A 25,000-nucleotide genomic window follows, 5' to 3' on the forward strand; every position below is an offset into this window, starting at 1 on the left:
ACTTCTACCATCCACCACCATCATCAACTTCTACCATCCACCATCATCATCAACTTCTACCATCCACCACCATCATCAACTTCTACCATCCACCACCATCATCAACTTCTACCATCCACCATCATCATCAACTTCTACCATCCACCACCATCATCAACTTCTACCATCCACCATCATCATCAACTTCTACCATCCACCACCATCATCAACTTCTACCATCCACCATCATCATCAACTTCTACCATCCACCACCATCATCAACTTCTACCATCCACCATCATCATCAACTTCTACCATCCACCACCATCATCAACTTCTACCATCCACCGCCATCATCAACTTCTACCATCCACCACCATCATCAACTTCTACCATCCACCACCATCATCAACTTCTACCATCCACCACCATCATCAACTTCTACCATCCACCACCATCATCAACTTCTACCATCCACCTCCATCATCAACTTCTACCATCCACCACCATCATCAACTTCTACCATCCACCACCATCATCAACTTCTACCATCCACCTCCATCATCAACTTCTACCATCCACCACCATCATCAACTTCTACCATCCACCTCCATCATCAACTTCTACCATCCACCACCATCATCAACTTCTACCATCCACCTCCATCATCAACTTCTACCATCCACCACCATCATCAACTTCTACCATCCACCTCCATCATCAACTTCTACCATCCACCACCATCATCAACTTCTACCATCCACCTCCATCATCAACTTCTACCATCCACCTCCATCATCAACTTCTACCATCCACCTCCATCATCAACTTCTACCATCCACCACCATCATCAACTTCTACCATCCACCTCCATCATCAACTTCTACCATCCACCTCCATCATCAACTTCTACCATCCACCTCCATCATCAACTTCTACCATCCACCACCATCATCAACTTCTACCATCCACCACCATCATCAACTTCTACCATCCACCTCCATCATCAACTTCTACCATCCACTACCATCATCAACTTCTACCATCCACCACCATCATCAACTTCTACCATCCACCACCATCATCAACTTCTACCATCCACCACCATCATCAACTTCTACCATCCACCTCCATCATCAACTTCTACCATCCACCTCCATCATCAACTTCTACCATCCACCTCCATCATCAACTTCTACCATCCACCACCATCATCAACTTCTACCATCCACCTCCATCATCAACTTCTACCATCCACCTCCATCATCAACTTCTACCATCCACCTCCATCATCAACTTCTACCATCCACCACCATCATCAACTTCTACCATCCACCTCCATCATCAACTTCTACCATCCACCTCCATCATCAACTTCTACCATCCACCTCCATCATCAACTTCTACCATCCACCACCATCATCAACTTCTACCATCCACCACCATCATCAACTTCTACCATCCACCTCCATCATCAACTTCTACCATCCACCACCATCATCAACTTCTACCATCCACCACCATCATCAACTTCTACCATCCACCACCATCATCAACTTCTACCATCCACCACCATCATCAACTTCTACCATCCACCTCCATCATCAACTTCTACCATCCACCACCATCATCAACTTCTACCATCCACCTCCATCATCAACTTCTACCATCCACCACCATCATCAACTTCTACCATCCACCTCCATCATCAACTTCTACCATCCACCACCATCATCAACTTCTACCATCCACCACCATCATTAACTTCTACCATCCACCTCCATCATCAACTTCTACCATCCACCACCATCATCAACTTCTACCATCCACCTCCATCATCAACTTCTACCATCCACCACCATCATCAACTTCTACCATCCACCACCATCATCAACTTCTACCATCCACCTCCATCATCAACTTCTACCATCCACCACCATCATCAACTTCTACCATCCACCACCATCATCAACTTCTACCATCCACCACCATCATCAACTTCTACCATCCACCACCACCATCAACTTCTACCATCCACCTCCATCATCAACTTCTACCATCCACCACCATCATCAACTTCTACCATCCACCTCCATCATCAACTTCTACCATCCACCACCATCATCAACTTCTACCATCCACCATCATCATCAACTTCTACCATCCACCACCATCATCAACTTCTCCCATCCACCACCACCATTATCAACTTCTACCATCCACCACCATCATCAACTTCTACCATCCACCATCATCATCAACTTCTACCATCCACCACCATCATCAACTTCTCCCATCCACCACCATCATCAACTTCTACCATCCACCACCATCATCAACTTCTACCATCCACCATCATCATCAACTTCTACCATCCACCACCATCATCAACTTCTACCATCCACCACCATCATCAACTTCTCCCATCCACCACCATCATCAACTTCTACCATCCACCACCATCATCAACTTCTACCATCCACCATCATCATCAACTTCTACCATCCACCACCATCATCAACTTCTACCATCCACCACCATCATCAACTTCTACCATCCACCACCATCATCAACTTCTACCATCCACCATCATCATCAACTTCTACCATCCACCACCATCATCAACTTCTACCATCCACCACCATCATCAACTTCTACCATCCACCTCCATCATCAACTTCTACCATCCACCACCATCATCAACTTCTACCATCCACCTCCATCATCAACTTCTACCATCCACCACCATCATCAACTTCTACCATCCACCTCCATCATCAACTTCTACCATCCACCACCATCATCAACTTCTACCATCCACCTCCATCATCAACTTCTACCATCCACCGCCATCATCAACTTCTACCATCCACCACCATCATCAACTTCTACCATCCACCACCATCATCAACTTCTACCATCCACCACCATCATCAACTTCTACCATCCACCATCATCATCAACTTCTACCATCCACCATCATCATCAACTTCTACCATCCACCACCATCATCAACTTCTCCCATCCACCACCATCATCAACTTCTACCATCCACCACCATCATCAACTTCTACCATCCACCATCATCATCAACTTCTACCATCCACCACCATCATCAACTTCTACCATCCACCACCATCATCAACTTCTCCCATCCACCACCATCATCAACTTCTACCATCCACCACCATCATCAACTTCTACCATCCACCATCATCATCAACTTCTACCATCCACCACCATCATCAACTTCTACCATCCACCACCATCATCAACTTCTACCATCCACCACCATCATCAACTTCTACCATCCACCATCATCATCAACTTCTACCATCCACCACCATCATCAACTTCTACCATCCACCACCATCATCAACTTCTACCATCCACCTCCATCATCAACTTCTACCATCCACCACCATCATCAACTTCTACCATCCACCTCCATCATCAACTTCTACCATCCACCACCATCATCAACTTCTACCATCCACCTCCATCATCAACTTCTACCATCCACCACCATCATCAACTTCTACCATCCACCTCCATCATCAACTTCTACCATCCACCGCCATCATCAACTTCTACCATCCACCACCATCATCAACTTCTACCATCCACCACCATCATCAACTTCTACCATCCACCACCATCATCAACTTCTACCATCCACCACCATCATCAACTTCTACCATCCACCACCATCATCAACTTCTACCATCCACCACCATCATCAACTTCTACCATCCACCACCATCATCAACTTCTACCATCCACCGCCTACATGTACATTATTGTAACATCCAAAATTCATTAAACTGGACTGTAATCAACGTTATAATTGCCACTTGGAATACACTTGATGGACTGGTGTTGTCATGTGGAAGTGAAGTATAACCCTTCACGAATGCAGGAAGCAACACACTGCGGCAAACCCCACTGAACAGCAATGATATTAATACTAGTAATAATAATCTTTATTTCTAGCAGTACATGTATAAGGTACACAGACCTGGCTAACATCACTGACAAACTGTAGTACAGAAAACTGCTTGATATGCTGACTATTTCTTGCAAATTAGGTTAATTTTGTCCCAGGATGCGACCCACACACGCACCAGCAGCCACGCACCAGCAGCCACGTACCAGCAGCCACGTACCAGCAGCCACGTACCAGCAGCCACACACCAGCAGCCACGCACCAGCAGCCACGCACCAGCAGCCACGCACCAGGAGCCACGCACCAGCAGCCACGCACCAGCAGCCACGCACCAGCAGCCACGCACCAGCAGCCACGCACCAGCAGCCACACACCAGCAGCCACGCACCAGCAGCCACGCACCAGCAGCCACGCACCAGCATCCACGCACCAGCAGCCACGCACCAGCAGCCACGTACCAGCAGCCACGTACCAGCAGCCACACACCAGCAGCCACGCACCAGCAGCCACACACCAGCAGCCACACACCAGCAGCCACACACCAGCAGCCACGCACCAGCAGCCACGCACCAGCAGCCACACACCAGCAGCCACGCACCAGCAGCCACGCACCAGCAGCCACACACCAGCAGCCACACACCAGCAGCCACGCACCAGCAGCCACACACCAGCAGCCACGCACCAGCAGCCACACACCAGCAGCCACGCACCAGCAGCCACGCACCAGCAGCCACACACCAGCAGCCTCACTAAAAATGTTGTCAACCACAGTGGTTGACAACACTGAGAGGCGAGTGGTGGGGAGAGGGGTGAACCCAGGAAGTATCTCTCGGTATACCTGGAGGATGTTCTGGGGGTCAATGCCCCCGCGGTCCGGTCCATGACCAGGCTCTCGTGGTGGATCAGGGCCTGATCAACCAGGCTATTACTGCTGGCCGCACGCAAACCAATGTACGAACCACAGCCCGGCTGGTCAGGTACTGATAATGTCAACACAACAGACGAGTCTTACCACTCCATAAGAGTCTTAATTTGTAGCAGACGGTTTAGGCGACGTTGCTGTTAATGGTGGACCATTATCAAGTCTCGGTCCGTGCTGGACCATTATCAAGTCTCGGTCCGTGCTGGACCATTATCAAGTCTCGGTCCGTGCTGGACCATTATCAAGTCTCGGTCCGTGCTGGACCATTTTCACATAATAACTTTGAACAACGCTCAACTGCCACAAGTAAGGCAGGAGGCGAGGATCTTACCTGTATGTATGGAGAATCTGGTTGGTCACTACACTGCGTCAGGCACCAGCGATCTGCAAGGTCGATACAATATATTACCAATCAGTAAAACCGGTCGATAAGAGTTAAGAGCCAGAGCTGTGAAGATGTTTAACCCACCCGGGACTTTATCATCCATGGCGAGTGAGCTTTACGACTCACTCGCCATGCGTTCAATTTCCACCCATTCCGTGGTTTGTTTGATATTAATAGGGGATGGAGAGAGGGTAAAAGATGGAAGAATGAGGTCATGATGTCACACAAGATTAACCAGCCCAGTAAGTGAGGTCAGGTGATGGCAGTATAAGCATTGCTAAAATTTCAAAAATTGTGAATAATTCTGAATTTTCCGTCATGTTATCAAGTATCCCTGAAGAAAGACTTTAAGAAGCTACCTGAAGAAAGACTTTAAGAAGGTACCTGAAGAAAGACTTTAAGAAGCTACCTGAAGAAAGACTTTAAGAAGGTACCTGAAGAAAGACTTTAAGAAGCTACCTGAAGAAAGACTTTAAGAAGCTACCTGAAGAAAGACTTTAAGAAGCTACCTGAAGAAAGACTTTAAGAAGCTACCTGAAGAAAGACTAAGAAGCTACCTGAAGAAAGACTTTAAGAAGCTACATGAAGAAAGACTTTAAGAAGCTACCTGAAGAAAGACTTTAAGAAGCTACCTGAAGAAAGACTTTAAGAAGGTACCTGAAGAAAGACTTTAAGAAGCTACCTGAAGAAAGACTTTAAGAAGCTACCTGAAGAAAGACTTTAAGAAGCTACCTGAAGAAAGACTTTAAGAAGCTACCTGAAGAAAGACTAAGAAGCTACCTGAAGAAAGACTTTAAGAAGCTACCTGAAGAAAGACTTTAAGAAGGTACCTGAAGAAAGACTTTAAGAAGCTACCTGAAGAAAGACTTTAAGAAGGTACCTGAAGAAAGACTTTAAGAAGCTACCTGAAGAAAGACTTTAAGAAGGTACCTGAAGAAAGACTTTAAGAAGCTACCTGAAGAAAGACTTTAAGAAGGTACCTGAAGAAAGACTTTAAGAAGCTACCTGAAGAAAGACTTTAAGAAGCTACCTGAAGAAAGACTTTAAGAAGCTACCTGAAGAAAGACTTTAAGAAGCTACCTGAAGAAAGACTAAGAAGCTACCTGAAGAAAGACTTTAAGAAGCTACATGAAGAAAGACTTTAAGAAGCTACCTGAAGAAAGACTTTAAGAAGCTACCTGAAGAAAGACTTTAAGAAGCTACCTGAAGAAAGACTTTAAGAAGCTACCTGAAGAAAGACTTTAAGAAGGTACCTAATTTATTTTATACTTTTTCTTCTTCCTTCAACTTTCCAATTATATTTCGTCTATAAATCGAGAAAGCCACGTTCAATCAATTTGAATTTTTTAACGTTTGTGTATGATAACGAGGACCAGATTCTTAAAACAACTGACAGGTGCAAGTGACTCCATGACCAAGGTTGTTGAAGTCACTCCCAGCATCCTAGAATGGTTGTAATAACAAAGGAAACTCTGAGTGGTGTAGCTTGAAAGGTTCAGTAAGGTGCCACATAATGTAACTACACCTGAGAGTCAAAGTCAAACGTCTTGTTGAAGATTTGATTATTTTAGGTGCAAAATAGTGTGGAACCTTTATTCCAGTTAAATTACATTAAATAAATTTGCGTTCACCTCTTCTGAAGGTTTTCAGTAGTTAAAGGATGATACATCTTAGGGTCAGGTTAACTCTTGTTAAGTTTCGTCTGCTGGTAGGCAGAGTTATTGATGTAATGAGATAATTACAACACAACTGACACAGGAAAATGGTAGATGAACTGAGTAACTTAAGACAGTGGAACAAAGTACAGAGTTAACCCACACTCACCCTCACCTGCCCCCCCACAACCCTAAAACCACCTGCCCCCCACGTCCCTAAACCCACCTGCCCCCCACAACCCTAAACCCACCTGCCCTCTACAACCCTAAACCCACCTGCCCTCACAACCCTAAACCCACCTGCCCTCACAACCCTAAACTCACAAGGAACAGCATATAAAATAAACAGGAATCACAGTGAGAATGATCATAAATAAGATGTGTGGTGTGTGAGAGACCTGGGAAACATCAGTACAGTGATAGTGGAATATATAGTACGAAATTTCATATATTATGTATAAAGCTTAACACAGAGATGAGCAATGAAGCTTAACTCTCATACTGGCTATTGTAAAGTAATGTAAAGTAATGTAATTGTAAAGTTTTGTAAAGTAATGAGAATCGAAAACTTAAGAGAATGTAAGGAATTGCCTGAGGAGCTTGCCAGAAATATACGAAGAGAAAATAAACGTAGGGAACAAGGAGAGTGGGATGATACAGGTAGGGAACAAGGAACTAAAATAAAGGTGGAGATATATACCCAGGACAGTAAAGAGGAGACGGTAAGAAGGATACAAGACAGTGAGAAAAAGATAAGGGAGGATGAGATGTTAGGTTACAAATTTCGTGGAGCAGCACACTCGGCATCAACCAAACCATCATGGTTGTTGAGCATGACTGTCCAGCTGCTGGACCATTATGACAGAATTACAGAGATGTTGGCAGACAAACAAAACACAAATGTGATGTACACAGATTTCGAAAAGGTATTTGACAAATGTAGTCATAGGGTGACTGCACACAAAATGAGGGTCGTGGGAAGGCATACAGATGAATTTTCAGGTTTCAAACACAGAACACAAAGAACAGTAGCAAACAGAGCAAAATCCAGCATCAACGAAGTAAAAAGCTCAATACCCCAAGGCACTGTCCAGGCACCTCGTATCAAAGATAAAAACACCCGTCAAAATATTGCATCACCGTTTGCAGATGGCACTAAATTTAACATTCAATGGTGATAACATTCAGTGGTGATAAGTTCCAACTGCTTAGGTATGCCTTTGATATACCTTTGATGAGTTTTGAGAGTCTTTCTACTTCCGGAGCTCGGCCATGGGCCAGGCATGGAAAGAATGAAGAACTTAAAAGGGACACAGTATGTAAAATTTAAGAGGATCATCAAATAAAACGAAAGGAACACGTGAAAGACCTGGGAGTAATTACGTCTGCTGACCTTCCTTTCAAAGAACACAATAAGACTAATATCATGACAACCAGGAAGAGGACGGGATGGATAATGAGAGCTTCAAAACTAGGGAAATAATGCCAATGGTGATACTTTTCAAATCGCTTGTGCTTTCTCTCATTTGAAATATTGCTCAGTGTTGACGGCCCCGATCAAGGCAGGAGAAATATCTGAGTTGGAACAGATACAGAGATCGTTCACGGTCCGCATAGTCAATAAAGCATTTAAATACTAGTTATTTAAATATTCCACTGGAGTTAAGAGAGAGATACATTATAATATATACCTGGAAGTACTTGTGGGTCTGGAATCAGAAATATGGAAGGATGTGTAAAATATTGTGAAAAACAGGGGCGCAGTGGGCACAATAAGACAACACTGATTCAACGTCTGTGGCCCAACATTATTAAACATCTTAACCAGAAGATATCAGAAACACTGCTGGAATAAGTGTAGAAGTCTTCAGGAGGAAACTGGACGAGTATCTTCACCAGGTACCAAATCAACCAGGTTGTGATGGATATATGGATCAACAGACCACTAACAGCAGCAGCAGCCTGGTTCACCAGGCAAGCACTAGACGAGCCTGGCCCAAGAAAGGGTCTGGTAGTAGAAAAAACACTCAGAACTTATCAAAGGTATATCAAAGGTTGTGGTAAAACTGTGGATTCAAGACAAGCTGCTGTGACGGTGACACTGTAATGGCAAGTCTTGCTACTGTGGTGGTTCTCAGAGTTCCTGTGTAGAGCACAAGCTTAGTGTCGTCCCTTCGGCATGTGTTAATATGTTGTTGTTTGACTCTGGTATTTAGGTCTCTGGAAGTTTCACCGACGGAGTCTTGCCACAGCTTCCACATGGTATGGTGCAGATGATGGTAATCACTGGCTTCCTATGAGCGACTACTGTGTCTTGTACAGTTTTAGATTTAATGTTGGTGACTGACACCTGCTTTAACTGAGGTACTGGTAAAATTGGTTGCTGGTATTGTGGACGAGGAGCACCATGTTGTGTGTGGTGATGCAACCAGCGTTGTGGAGTGTGTTATCGGCTGTCTTCTTGCAGGCGATGATCAAATATTGTGAGCAGTGAAGTTCACTGAAAACTTGACTGATATAATTACGGTCATCTTTGCGGGACTCGAACCAACAAATAAAAATCAACTTCTGCTTTACTACTGACATCACGACGATAGAACCAAGAGTGAAATCATCACTGAATTCTTTGTAAGATCTCGCAGTATGTCTCGCAGTGCCGTGTCTTCCCATGTGTCTGGCCTCAGCACACCGGTGTTCACCTGACACATCTATCATCCACTTCCAGCCTCGTTACACGCTCCATTTCCCTAACACTCCTCTTGTTACGTGATACACTCCAAGGTGACGCCGTCACCGGTGGTTGTCACTAATGACGGTCACCATCACACTAAACAGTTATTATTATATTTTGTTGTCGAAGCGAGAAGTTTATTGTAGAGTTTTTATCCATCGTGTAGAGGACAGCTGCTAGTTTAATGTTCTGTTTCCCCTGTTTTTTCTTCTTCAAACGTCGTTTTTATTTCACTTACAACAAAAAGCCTCATCTGCTCGGCTTCAAATTTTCAAGGGACGTGTAGGCAGCTTATATTATGTAGGGAGGTGGCACCACTGCCAGTAAGGTGGCACCACTGCCAGTAAGGTGGCACCACTGCCAGCAAGGTGGCACCACTGCCAGTAAGGTGGCCACGCTGCCAGTAAGGTGGCAATACCGCCAGTAAGGTGGCAACACTGCCAGTAAGGTGGCACTACTGCCAGTAAGATGGCAACACTGCAAGTAAGGTGCAACAAGAGCAGGTGCAACACTGCCAGTAAGGTGCAACACTGGCAGTAAGGTAGCAACAAGAGCAGGTGCAACACTGCCAGTAAGGTGGCAACACTGCCAGTAAGGTGCAACACTGCAAGTAAGGTGCAACACTGCCAGTAAGGTAGCAACAAGAGCAGGTGCAACACTGCCAGTAAGGTGGCAACACTACCAGTAAGGTGCAACACTGCCAGTAAGGTGGCAACACTGCCAGTAAGGTGCAATACTGCCAGTAAGGTGCAACACTGCCAGTAAGGTGCAACACTGCCAGTAAGGTAGCAAAAAGAGCAGGTGCAACACTGCCAGTAAGGTGCAACACTGCCAGTAAAGTAGCAACAAGAGCAGGTGCAACACTGCCAGTAAGGTGGCAACAAGAGCAGGTGCAACACTGCCAGTAAGGTGGCAACACTGCCAGTAAGGTAGCAACAAGAGCAGGTGCAACACTGCCAGTAAGGTGCAACACTGGCAGTAAGGTGCAACACTGGCAGTAAGGTGGCAACACTGCCAGTAAGGTGCAACACTGCCAGTAAGGTGCAACACTGCCAGTAAGGTGCAACACTGCCAGTAAGGTGCAACACTGCCAGTAAGGTGCAACACTGCCAGTAAGGTGGCAACACTGCCAGTAAGGTGGCAACACTGCCAGTAAGGTGGCAACACTGCCAGTAAGGTGGCAACACTGCCAGTAAGGTAGCAACACTGCCAGTAAGGTAGCAACACTGCCATTAAGGTAGCAACACTGCCAGTAAGGTAGCAACACTGCCAGTAAGGTAGCAACACTGCCAGTAAGGTGGCAACACTGCCAGTAAGGTGCAACACTGCCAGTAAGGTGGCAACACTGCCAGTAAGGTGCAACACTGCCAGTAAGGTGCAACACTGCCAGTAAGGTAGCAACAAGAGCAGGTGCAACACTGCCAGTAAGGTAGCAACAAGAGCAGGTGCAACACTACCAGTAAGGTGGCAACACTGCCAGTAAGGTGCAACACTGCCAGTAAGGTGCAACACTGCCAGTAAGGTGGCAACACTGCCAGTAAGGTGCAACACTGCCAGTAAGGTAGCAACACTGCCAGTAAGGTGCAACACTGCCAGTAAGGTGCAACACTGCCAGTAAGGTGCAACACTGCCAGTAAGGTAGCAACAAGAGCAGGTGCAACACTGCCAGTAAGGTGCAACACTGCCAGTAAGGTGCAACACTGCCAGTAAGGTAGCAACAAGAGCAGGTGCAACACTGCCAGTAAGGAGCAACACTGCCAGTAAGGTGCAACACTGCCAGTAAGGTGGCAACACTGCCAGTAAGGTGGCAACACTGCCAGTAAGGTGCAACACTGCCAGTAAAGTAGCAACAAGAGCAGGTGCAACACTGCCAGTAAGGTGCAACACTGCCAGTAAGGTAGCAACAAGAGCAGGTGCAACACTGCCAGTAAGGTGCAAAACTGCCAGTAAGGTGCAACACTGCCAGTAAGGTGGCAACACTGCCAGTAAGGTGGCAATACTGCCAGTAAGGTGCAACACTGCCAGTAAGGTGCAACACTGCCAGTAAGGTAGCAACAAGAGCAGGTGCAACACTGCCAGTAAGGTGGCAACACTGCCAGTAAGGTGCAACACTGCCAGTAAGGTGCAACACTGCCAGTAAGGTGCAACACTGCCAGTAAGGTGCAACACTGCCAGTAAGGTGCAACACTGCCAGTAAGGTGGCAACACTGCCAGTAAGGTGGCAACACTGCCAGTAAGGTGCAACACTGCCAGTAAGGTGGCAACACTGCCAGTAAGATGGCAACACTGCCAGTAAGGTGGCAACACTGCCAGTAAGATGGCAACACTGCCAGTAAGGTGGCAACACTGCCAGTAAGGTGGCAACACTGCCAGTAAGGTGCAACACTGTCAGTAAGGTGGCAACACTGCCAGTAAGGTGGCAACACTGCCAGTAAGGTGGCAACACTGCCAGTAAGGTGCAACACTGCCAGTAAGGTGGCAACACTGCCAGTATGGTGGCATCACTGCCAGTAAGGTGCAACACTGCCAGTAAGGTGCAACACTGCCAGGAAGGTGGCAACACTGCCAGTAAGGTAGCAACACTGCCAGTAAGGTGGCAACACTGCCAGTAAGGTAGCAACACTGCCAGTAAGGTAGCAACACTGCCAGTAAGGTGGCAACACTGCCAGTAAGGTAGCAACAAGAGCAGGTGCAACACTGCCAGTAAGGTGGCAACACTGCCAGTAAGGTGCAACACTGCCAGTAAAGTGCAACACTGCCAGTAAGGTGGCAACACTGCCAGTAAGGTGGCAACACTGCCAGTAAGGTGCAACAATGCCAGTAAGGTGGCAACACTGCCAGTAAGGTGGCAACACTGCCAGTAAAGTGCAACACTGCCAGTAAGGTGCAACACTGCCAGTAAGGTGGTAACACTGCCAGTAAGGTGGCAATACTGCCAGTAAGGTGCAACACTGCCAGTAAGGTGCAACACTGCCAGTAAGGTAGCAACAAGAGCAGGTGCAACACTGCCAGTAAGGTAGCAACAAGAGCAGGTGCAACACTGCCAGTAAGGTGGCAACACTGCCAGTAAGGTGCAACACTGCCAGTAAGGTGCAACACTGCCAGTAAGGTGCAACACTGCCAGTAAGGTGCAACACTGCCAGTAAGGTGGCAACATTGCCAGTAAGGTGGCAACATTGCCAGTAAGGTGGCAACACTGCCAGTAAGGTGCAACACTGCCAGTAAGGTGCAACGCTGCCAGTAAGGTGGCAACACTGCCAGTAAGGTGCAATGCTGCCAGTAAGGTGGCAACACTGCCAGTAAGGTGCAACACTGCCAGTAAGGTGCAACACTGTCAGTAAGGTGCAACACTGCCAGTAAGGTGGCAACACTGCCAGTAAGGTGCAACACTGCCAGTAAGGTGCAACACTGCCAGTAAGGTGCAACACTGCCAGTAAGGTGGCAACACTGCCAGTAAGGTGGCAACACTGCCAGTAAGGTGCAACACTGCCAGTAAGGTGCAACATTGCCAGTAAGGTGCAACACTGCCAGTACAACACTGCCAGTAAGGTGGCAACACTGCAAGTAAGGTGGCAACACTGCCAGTAAGGTGGCAACACTGCCAGTAAGGTGGCAACACTGCCAGTAAGGTGGCAACACTGCCAGTAAGGTGCAACACTGCCAGTAAGGTGGCAACACTGCCAGTAAGGTGGCAACACTGCCAGTAAGGTGCAACACTGCCAGTAAGGTGCAACACTGCCAGTAAGGTGCAACACTGTCAGTAAGGTGCAACACTGCCAGTAAGGTGGCAACACTGCCAGTAAGGTGGCAACACTGCCAGTAAGGTGCAACACTGCCAGTAAGGTGGCAACACTGCCAGTAAGGTGGCAACACTGCCAGTAAGGTGGCAACACTGCCAGTAAGGTGGCAACACTGCCAGTAAGGTGGCAACACTGCCAGTAAGGTGGCAACACTGCCAGTAAGGTGCAACACTGCAACAACACTGCCAGTAAGGTGGCAACACTGCCAGTAAGGTGCAGCCGGTAAGGTGGCAACACTGCCAGTAAGGTGGCAACACTGCCAGTAAGGTGCAACACTGCCAGTAAGGTGCAACACTGCCAGTAAGGTGGCAACACTGCCAGTAAGGTGGCAACACTGCCAGTAAGGTGCAACACTGCCAGTAAGGTGCAACACTGCCAGTAAGGTGGCAACACTGCCAGTAAGGTGCAACACTGCCAGTAAGGTGCAACACTGCCAGTAAGGTGGCAACACTGCCAGTAAGGTAGCAACACTGCCAGTAAGGTGCAACACTGCAACACTGCCAGTAAGGTGGCAACACTGCCAGTAAGGTGGCAACACTGCCAGTAAGGTGCAACACTGCCAGTAAGGTGCAACACTGCCAGTAAGGTGGCAACACTGCCAGTAACACTGCCAGTAAGGTGAAACACTGCCAGTAAGGTGAAACACTGCCAGTAAGGTGTAAGGTGCAACACTGCCAGTAAGGTGCAACACTGCCAGTAAGGTGGCAACACTGCCAGTAAGGTGCAACACTGCCAGTAAGGTGCAACACTGCCAGTAAGGTGCAACAAGAGCAACACTGCCAGTAAGGTGGCAACACTGCCAGTAAGGTGCAACACTGCCAGTAAGGTGCAACACTGCCAGTAAGGTGCAACACTGCCAGTAAGGTGCAACACTGCCAGTAAGGTGCAACACTGCCAGTAAGGTGCAACACTGCCAGTAAGGTGCAACACTGCCAGTAAGGTGCAACACTGCCAGTAAGGTGGCAACACTGCCAGTAAGGTGCAATGCTGCCAGTAAGGTGGCAACACTGCCAGTAAGGTGCAACACTGACAGTAAGGTGCAACACTGCCAGTAAGGTGCAACACTGCCAGTAAGGTGCAACACTGCCAGTAAGGTGGCAACACTGCCAGTAAGGTGGCAACACTGCCAGTAAGGTGCAACACTGCCAGTAAGGTGCAACACTGCCAGTAAGGTGCAACACTGCCAGTAAGGTGCAACACTGCCAGTAAGGTGCAACACTGCCAGTAAGGTGGCAACACTGCCAGTAAGGTGCAACACTGCCAGTAAGGTGCAACACTGCCAGTAAGGTGCAACACTGCCAGTAAGGTGCAACACTGCCATTAAGGTGGCAACACTGCAGTAAGGTGCACACACTGCCAGTAAGGTGGCAACACTGCCAGTAAGGTGCAACACTGCCAGTAAGGTGCAACACTGCCAGTAAGGTGCAACACTGCAACACTGCCAGTAAGGTGCAACACTGCCAGTAAGGTGCAACACTGCCAGTAAGGTGGCAACACTGCCAGTAAGGTGCAACACTGCCAGTAAGGTGCAACACTGCCAGTAAGGTGCAACACTGCCAGTAAGGTGCAACACTGCCAGTAAGGTGGCAACACTGCCAGTAAGGTGCAACACTGCCAGTAAGGTGGCAACACTGCCAGTAAGGTGCAACGCTGCCAGTAAGGTGCAACACTGCCAGTAAGGTGCAACACTGCCAGTAAGGTGCAACACTGCCATTAAGGTGGCAACACTGCCAGTAAGGTGCAACACTGCCAGTAAGGTAGCAACACTGCCAGTAAGGTAGCAACACTGCCAGTAAGGTGGCAACACTGCCAGTAAGGTGGCAACACTGCCAGTAAGGTGCAACACTGCCAGTAAGGTGCAACACTGCCAGTAAGGTGCAACACTGCCAGTAAGGTGGCAACACTGCCAGTAAGGTGCAACACTGCCAGTAAGGTGCAACACTGCCAGTAAGGTGCAACACTGCCAGTAAGGTGGCAACACTGCCAGTAAGGTGCAACACTGCCAGTAAGGTGCAACGCAACACTGCCAGTAAGGTGCAACACTGCCAGTAAGGTGCAACACTGCCAGTAAGGTGCAACACTGCCAGTAAGGTGCAACACTGCCAGTAAGGTGCAACACTGCCAGTAAGGTGCAACACTGCCAGTAAGGTGCAACACTGCCAGTAAGGTGCAACACTGCCAGTAAGGTGCAGTAAGGTGCAACACTGCCAGTAAGGTGCAACACTGCCAGTAAGGGGGCAACCCTGCCAGTAAGGTGCAACACTGCCAGTAAGGTGCAACACTGCCAGTAAGGTGGCAACACTGCCAGTAAGGTGGCAACACTGCCAGTAAGGTGCAACACTGCCAGTAAGGTGGCAACACTGCCAGTAAGGTGCAACACTGCCAGTAAGGTGGCAACACTGCCAGTAAGGTGGCAACACTGCCAGTAAGGTGCAACACTGCCAGTAAGGTGGCAACACTGCCAGTAAGGTGGCAACACTGCCAGTAAGGTGGCAACACTGCCAGTAAGGTGGCAACACTGCCAGTAAGGTGGCAACACTGCCAGTAAGGTAAGGTGCAACACTGCCAGTAAGGTGCAACACTGCCAGTAAGGTGGCAACACTGCCAGTAAGGTGCAACACTGCCAGTAAGGTGGCAACACTGCCAGTAAGGTGGCAACACTGCCAGTAAGGTGGCAACACTGCCAGTAAGGTGGCAACACTGCCAGTAAGGTGCAACACTGTCAGTAAGGTGGCAACACTGCCAGTAAGGTGGCAACACTGCCAGTAAGGTGCAACACTGCCGGTAAGGTGGCAACACTGCCAGTAAGGTGGCAACACTGCCAGAAAGGTGGCAACACTGCCAGTAAGGTGCAACACTGCCAGTAAGGTGGCAACACTGCCAGTAAGGTGCAACACTGCCAGTAAGGTGGCAACACTGCCAGTAAGGTGGCAACACTGCCAGTAAGGTGGCAACACTGCCAGTAAGGTGGCAACACTGCCAGTAAGGTGGCAACACTGCCAGTAAGGTGGCAACACTGCCAGTAAGGTGGCAACACTGCCAGTAAGGTGCAACACTGCCAGTAAGGTGCAACACTGCCAGTAAGGTGCAACACTGCCAGTAAGGTGCAACACTGCCAGTAAGGTGCAACACTGCCAGTAAGGTGCAACACTGCCAGTAAGGTGCAACACTGCCAGTAAGGTGCAACACTGCCAGTAAGGTGCAACACTGCCAGTAAGGTGGCAGTAAGGTGCAACTGCCAGTAAGGTGGCCAGTAAGGTGCAACACTGCCAGTAAGGTGCAACACTGCCAGTAAGGTGCAACACTGCCAGTAAGGTGGCAACACTGCCAGTAAGGTGCAACACTGCCAGTAAGGTGCAACACTGCCAGTAAGGTGGCAACACTGCCAGTAAGGTGCAACACTGCCAGTAAGGTGCAACACTGCCAGTAAGGTGGCAACACTGCCAGTAAGGTGCAACACTGCCAGTAAGGTGCAACACTGCCAGTAAGGTGGCAACACTGCCAGTAAGGTGCAACACTGCCAGTAAGGTGCAACACTGCCAGTAAGGTGCAACACTGCCAGTAAGGTGGCAACACTGCCAGTAAGGTGCAACACTGCCAGTAAGGTGGCAACACTGCCAGTAAGGTGGCAACACTGCCAGTAAGGTGCAACACTGCCAGTAAGGTGCAACACTGCCAGTAAGGTGCAACACTGCCAGTAAGGTGCAACACTGCCAGTAAGGTGCAACACTGCCAGTAAGGTGGCAACACTGCCAGTAAGGTGCAACACTGCCAGTAAGGTGCAACACTGCCAGTAAGGTGGCAACACTGCCAGTAAGGTGCAACACTGCCAGTAAGGTGGCAACACTGCCAGTAAGGTGCAACACTGCCAGTAAGGTGGCAACACTGCCAGTAAGGTGCAACACTGCCAGTAAGGTGCAACACTGCCAGTAAGGTGGCAACACTGCCAGTAAGGTGGCAGTAAGGTGGCACTGCCAGTAAGGTGCAACACTGCCAGTAAGGTGCAACACTGCCAGTAAGGTGGCAACACTGCCAGTAAGGTGCAACACTGCCAGTAAGGTGGAACACCTGCCGGAAAGTTGCAACACTGCCAGTAAGGTGCAACACTGCCAGTAAGGTGGCAACACTGCCAGTAAGGTGCCAACACTGCCAGCAAGGTGCAACACTGCCAAAGGTGCAACACTGCCAGTAAGGTGGCAACACTGCCAGTAAGGTGGCAACACTGCCAGTAAGGTGCAACACTGCCAGTAAGGTGCAACACTGCCAGTAAGGTGGCAACACTGCCAGTAAGGTGGCAACACTGCCAGTAAGGTGCAACACTGCCAGTAAGGTGGCAACACTGCCAGTAAGGTGCAACACTGCCAGTAAGGTGCAACACTGCCAGTAAGGTGGCAACACTGCCAGTAAGGTAGCAACACTGCCAGTAAGGTGGCAACACTGCCAGTAAGGTGGCAGCACTGCCAGTAAGGTGCAACACTGCCAGTAAGGTGGCAACACTGCCAGTAAGGTGCAACACTGCCAGTAAGGTGTAACACTGCCAGTAAGGTGGCAACACTGCCAGTAAGGTGCAACACTGCCAGTAAGGTGCAACGCTGCCAGTAAGGTGCAACACTGCCAGTAAGGTGTAACACTGCCAGTAAGGTGCAACACTGCCAGTAAGGTGCAACACTGCCAGTAAGGTGCAACACTGCCAGTAAGGTGTAACACTGCCAGTAAGGTGGCAACACTGCCAGTAAGGTGCAACACTGGCAGTAAGGTGCAACACTGGCAGTAAGGTGCAACACTGGCAGTAAGGTGCAACACTGCCAGTAAGGTGCAACAGTGCCAGTAAGGTGCAACACTGCCAGTAAGGTGTAACACTGCCAGTAAGGTGGCAACACTGCCAGTAAGGTGCAACACTGCCAGTAAGGTGCAACACTGGCAGTAAGGTGCAACACTGCCAGTAAGGTGCAACACTGCCAGTAAGGTGCAACACTGCCAGTAAGGTGCAACACTGCCAGTAAGGTGCAACACTGCCAGTAAGGTGCAACACTGCCAGTAAGGTGCAACACTGCCAGTAAGGTGGCAACACTGCCAGTAAGGTGCAACACTGCCAGTAAGGTGCAACACTGCCAGTAAGGTGCAACACTGCCAGTAAGGTGGCAACACTGCCAGTAAGGTGTAACACTGCCAGTAAGGTGCAACACTGCCAGTAAGGTGGCAACACTGCCAGTAAGGTGGCAACACTGCCAGTAAGGTGTAACACTGCCAGTAAGGTGTAACACTGCCAGTAAGGTGCAACACTGCCAGTAAGGTGCAACACTGCCAGTAAGGTGCAACACTGCCAGTAAGGTGCAACACTGCCAGTAAGGTGGCAACACTGCCAGTAAGGTGGCAACACTGCCAGTAAGGTGCAACACTGCCAGTAAGGTGCAACACTGCCAGTAAGGTGCAACACTGCCAGTAAGGTGCAACACTGCCAGTAAGGTGGCAACACTGCCAGTAAGGTGTAACACTGCCAGTAAGGTGCAACACTGCCAGTAAGGTGGCAACACTGCCAGTAAGGTGGCAACACTGCCAGTAAGGTGTAACACTGCCAGTAAGGTGTAACACTGTCAGTAAGGTGCAATACTGCCAGTAAGGTGCAACACTGCCAGTAAGGTGGCAACACTGCCAGTAAGGTGCAACACTGCCAGTAAGGTGGCAACACTGCCAGTAAGGTAGCAACACTGCCAGTAAGGTGGCAACACTGCCAGTAAGGTGTAACACTGCCAGTAAGGTGCAATACTGCCAGTAAGGTGCAATACTGCCAGTAAGGTGCAATACTGCCAGTAAGGTGCAATACTGCCAGTAAGGTGTAACACTGCCAGTAAGGTGCAATACTGCCAGTAAGGTGTAACACTGCCAGTAAGGTGCAATACTGCCAGTAAGGTGCAATACTGCCAGTAAGGTGCAACACTGCCACTAAGGTGCAATACTGCCAGTAAGGTGCAATACTGCCAGTAAGGTGTAACACTGCCAGTAAGGTGCAACACTGCCAGTAAGGTGTAACACTGCCAGTAAGGTGCAACACTGCCAGTAAGTTGTAACACTGCCAGTAAGGTGCAATACTGCCAGTAAGGTGCAACACTGCCAGTAAGGTGCAATACTGCCAGTAAGGTGCAACACTGCCAGTAAGGTGCAATACTGCCAGTAAGGTGCAACACTGCCAGTAAGGTGCAATACTGCCAGTAAGGTGCAATACTGCCAGTAAGGTGTAACACTGCCAGTAAGGTGCAATACTGCCAGTAAGGTGCAACACTGCCAGTAAGGTGTAACACTGCCAGTAAGGTGTAACACTGCCAGTAAGGTGTAACACTGCCAGTAAGGTGCAACACTGCCAGTAAGGTGCAACACTGCCAGTAAGGTGCAACACTGCCAGTAAGGTGCAACACTGCCAGTAAGGTGGCAACACTGCCAGTAAGGTGGCAACACTGCCAGTAAAGTGCAACACTGCCAGTAAGGTGCAACACTGCCAGTAAGGTGCAACACTGCCAGTAAGGTGCAACACTGCCAGTAAGGTGGCAACACTGTCAGTAAGGTGTAACACTGCCAGTAAGGTGCAACACTGCCAGTAAGGTGGCAACACTGCCAGTAAGGTGGCAACACTGCCAGTAAGGTGTAACACTGCCAGTAAGGTGTAACACTGTCAGTAAGGTGCAATACTGCCAGTAAGGTGCAATACTGCCAGTAAGGTGTAACACTGCCAGTAAGGTGCAATACTGCCAGTAAGGTGTAACACTGCCAGTAAGGTGCAATACTGCCAGTAAGGTGGCAACACTGCCAGTAAGGTGCAACACTGCAACACTGCCAGTAAGGTGGCAACACTGCCAGTAAGGTGCAACACTGCCAGTAAGGTGCAACACTGCCAGTAAGGTGGCTGCCAGTAAGGTGCAACACTGCCACTGCCAGTAAGGTGCAATACTGCCAGTAAGGTGCAATACTGCCAGTAAGGTGTAACACTGCCAGTAAGGTGCAATACTGCCAGTAAGGTGTAACACTGCCAGTAAGGTGCAATACTGCCAGTAAGGTGCAACACTGCCAGTAAGGTGCAACACTGCCAGTAAGGTGCAACACTGCCAGTAAGGTGTAACACTGCCAGTAAGGTGGCAACACTGCCAGTAAGGTGCAACACTGGCAGTAAGGTAGCAACACTGCCAGTAAGGTGCAACACTGCCAGTAAGGTGCAACACTGCCAGTAAGGTGCAACACTGCCAGTAAGGTGCAACACTGCCAGTAAGGTGCAACACTGCCAGTAAGGTGCAACACTGCCAGTAAGGTGCAACACTGCCAGTAAGGTGCAACACTGCCAGTAAGGTGCAACACTGCCAGTAAGGTGCAACACTGCCAGTAAGGTGCAATACTGCCAGTAAGGTGCAATACTGCCAGTAAGGTGCAACACTGCCAGTAAGGTGCAATACTGCCAGTAAGGTGCAACACTTCCAGTAAGGTGTAACACTGCCAGTAAGGTGCAACACTGCCAGTAAGGTGCAATACTGCCAGTAAGGTGCAACACTGCCAGTAAGGTGCAATACTGCCAGTAAGGTGCAATACTGCCAGTAAGGTGTAACAATGCCAGTAAGGTGCAACACTGCCAGTAAGGTGTAACACTGCCAGTAAGGTGCAACACTGCCAGTAAGGTGTAACACTGCCAGTAAGGTGCAATACTGCCAGTAAGGTGCAATACTGCCAGTAAGGTGCAATACTGCCAGTAAGGTGCAACACTGCCAGTAAGGTGCAATACTGCCAGTATGGTGCAACACTGCCAGTAAGGTGCAATACTGCCAGTAAGGTGCAATACTGCCAGTAAGGTGTAACACTGCCAGTAAGGTGCAATACTGCCAGTAAGGTGCAACACTGCCAGTAAGGTGTAACACTGCCAGTAAGGTGCAATACTGCCAGTAAGGTGCAACACTGCCAGTAAGGTGCAACACTGCCAGTAAGGTGCAACACTGCCAGTAAGGTGTAATACTGCCAGTAAGGTGGCAACACTGCCAGTAAGGTGCAACACTGGCAGTAAGGTAGCAACACTGCCAGTAAGGTGCAACACTGCCAGTAAGGTGGCAACACTGCCAGTAAGGTGCAACACTGGCAGTAAGGTAGCAACACTGCCAGTAAGGTGCAACACTGCCAGTAAGGTGGCAACACTGCCAGTAAGGTGGCAACACTGCCAGTAAGGTGCAACACTGGCAGTAAGGTAGCAACACTGCCAGTAAGGTGCAACACTGCCAGTAAGGTGCAACACTGCCAGTAAGGTGCAACACTGCCAGTAAGGTGCAACACTGCCAGTAAGGTGGCAACACTGCCAGTAAGGTGCAACACTGGCAGTAAGGTGCAACACTGCCAGTAAGGTGCAACACTGCCAGTAAGGTGCAACACTGCCAGTAAGGTGGCAACACTGCCAGTAAGGTGCAACACTGGCAGTAAGGTAGCAACACTGCCAGTAAGGTGCAACACTGCCAGTAAGGTGGCAACACTGGCAGTAAGTTGTAACACTGGCAGTAAGGTAGCAACACTGCCAGTAAGGTGCAACACTGCCAGTAAGGTGCAACACTGCCAGTAAGGTGCAACACTGCCAGTAAGGTGCAACACTGCCAGTAAGGTGCAACACTGGCAGTAAGGTGCAACACTGCCAGTAAGGTGCAACACTGCCAGTAAGGTAGCAACACTGCCAGTAAGGTGCAACACTGCCAGTAAGGTGCAACACTGCCAGTAAGGTGCAACACTGCCAGTAAGGTGGCAACACTGCCAGTAAGGTGTAACACTGCCAGTAAGGTGCAACACTGCCAGTAAGGTGTAACACTGACAGTAAGTTGTAACACTGCCAGTAAGGTGCAACACTGCCAGTAAGGTGCAACACTGCCAGTAAGGTGCAACACTGCCAGTAAGGTGTAACACTGCCAGTAAGGTGTAACACTGCCAGTAAGGTGCAACACTGCCAGTAAGGTGCAACACTGCCAGTAAGGTGCAACACTGCCAGTAAGGTGCAACACTGGCAGTAAGGTGCAACACTGCCAGTAAGGTGCAACACTGCCAGTAAGGTGCAACACTGCCAGTAAGGTGGCAACACTGCCAGTAAGGTGCAACACTGCCAGTAAGGTGCAACACTGCCAGTAAGGTGGCAACACTGCCAGTAAGGTGCAACACTGCCAGTAAGGTGGCAACACTGCCAGTAAGGTGCAACACTGCCAGTAAGGTGCAACACTGCCAGTAAGGTGGCAACACTGCCAGTAAGGTGGCAACACTGCCAGTAAGGTGGCAACACTGCCAGTAAGGTGGCAACACTGCCAGTAAGGTGCAACACTGCCAGTAAGGTGCAACACTGCCAGTAAGGTGGCAACACTGCCAGTAAGGTGCAACACTGCCAGTAAGGTGCAACACTGCCAGTAAGGTGCAACACTGCCAGTAAGGTGGCAACACTGCCAGTAAGGTGCAACACTGGCAGTAAGGTGCAACACTGCCAGTAAGGTGCAACACTGCCAGTAAGGTGGCAACACTGCCAGTAAGGTGGCAACACTGCCAGTAAGGTGCAACACTGCCAGTAAGGTGCAACACTGCCAGTAAGGTGCAACACTGCCAGTAAGGTGGCAACACTGCCAGTAAGGTGCAACACTGCCAGTAAGGTGGCAACACTGCCAGTAAGGTGCAACACTGCCAGTAAGGTGCAACACTGCCAGTAAGGTGGCAACACTGCCAGTAAGGTAGCAACACTGCCAGTAAGGTGGCAACACTGCCAGTAAGGTGGCAACACTGCCAGTAAGGTGCAACACTGCCAGTAAGGTGGCAACACTGCCAGTAAGGTAGCAACACTGCCAGTAAGGTGCAACACTGCCAGTAAGGTGCAACACTGCCAGTAGACTTCAGCTTAAATTTAACACTGTACTACTGGTAATATTTTATCACTAACTATTAACGAGAACTTTCTTCTTAAATCTTTGTAATTATTTTAAGAAAGTGATTATTTATGGTTTATATTTGTTGTGTTTTAACAACATTGATCATCAATGTTTGCAACATCACTGCACGAACAACCTGCTCTTCTTCTCTATAAGAGACTTCATGATGGTTAAAACATTTAGTGTCATTGTATGTTTTTATTATGTACTTCGACTTGTGTTTACTTATAGACATTTATCAAGATTTATGGAGACACTAGTTAATTAATCAATATTTTAATAACAAGTGAAGTCAACACCAAGGTTCCTCCTGTATATTAAACAAGTTCAAAGTTTTACAAGCACCAACAGTACTGCTACTGGCTGCCTTTATCATTGTTTCTCACAAGTAAATATTTTTCTTTACATCATATTGACGTAGATGTAGTACACTGGCAGTATCCCACCGAGGCAAGGTGACCTAACACACTGGCAGTATCCCACCGAGGCAAGGTGACCTAACACACTGGCAGTATCCCACCGAGGCAAGGTGACCTAACACACTGGCAGTATCCCACCGAGGGAAGGTGACCTAACACACTGACAGTATCCCACCGAGGCAAGGTGACCTAACACACTGGCAGTATCCCACCGAGGGAAGGTGACCTAACACACTGACAGTATCCCACCGAGGGAAGGTGACCTAACACACTGACAGTATCCCACTGAGGCAAGGTGACCTAACACACTGGCAGTATCCCACCGAGGCAAGGTGACCTAACACACTGGCAGTATCCCACCGAGGGAAGGTGACCTAACACACTGACAGTATCCCACCGAGGGAAGGTGACCTAACACACTGGCAGTATCCCACCGAGGCAAGGTGACCTAACACACTGGCAGTATCCCACCGAGGCAAGGTGACCTAACACACTGGCAGTATCCCACCGAGGCAAGGTGACCTAACACACTGGCAGTATCCCACCGAGGCAAGGTGACCTAACACACTGGCAGTATCCCACCGAGGGAAGGTGACCTAACACACTGACAGTATCCCACCGAGGCAAGGTGACCTAACACACTGGCAGTATCCCACCGAGGCAAGGTGGCCTAACACACTGGCAGTATCCCACCGAGGCAAGGTGACCTAACACACTGGCAGTATCCCACCGAGGCAAGGTGACCTAACACACTGGCAGTATCCCACCGAGGCAAGGTGACCTAACACACTGGCAGTATCCCACCGAGGCAAGGTGACCTAACACACTGGCAGTATCCCACCGAGGCAAGGTGACCTAACACACTGACAGTATCCCACCGAGGCAAGGTGACCTAACACACTGGCAGTATCCCACCGAGGGAAGGTGACCTAACACACTGACAGTATCCCACCGAGGCAAGGTGACCTAACACACTGGCAGTATCCCACCGAGGCAAGGTGACCTAACACACTGGCAGTATCCCACCGAGGCAAGGTGACCTAACACACTGGCAGTATCCCATCGAGGCAAGGTGACCTAACACACTGACAGTATCCCACCGAGGCAAGGTGACCTAACACACTGGCAGTATCCCACCGAGGCAAGGTGACCTAACACACTGACAGTATCCCACCGAGGCAAGGTGACCTAACACAGTGGCAGTATCCCACCGAGGCAAGGTGACCTAACACACTGGCAGTATCCCACC

At 49.1% G+C, this 25,000-nt stretch overlaps 1 protein-coding gene across 2 annotated transcripts in view; it reads right to left on the reverse strand.

Annotated features, from left to right (window-relative positions):
* LOC128706579 (protein FAM43A) overlaps positions 1-25,000 on the reverse strand; it is a 463,132-nt gene that overhangs the window by 373,798 nt on the left and 64,334 nt on the right. For both annotated transcript variants that reach the window (XM_070090540.1, XM_070090548.1), the window contains exon 2: positions 5,179-5,231. The gene's annotated coding sequence lies outside the window, so the exon portion shown is untranslated. The remainder of the gene's footprint in view (positions 1-5,178; positions 5,232-25,000) is intronic.

This window comes from Cherax quadricarinatus, chromosome 3 (assembly GCF_038502225.1).
Source record: "Cherax quadricarinatus isolate ZL_2023a chromosome 3, ASM3850222v1, whole genome shotgun sequence".
Taxonomy (NCBI): domain Eukaryota; kingdom Metazoa; phylum Arthropoda; class Malacostraca; order Decapoda; family Parastacidae; genus Cherax; species Cherax quadricarinatus.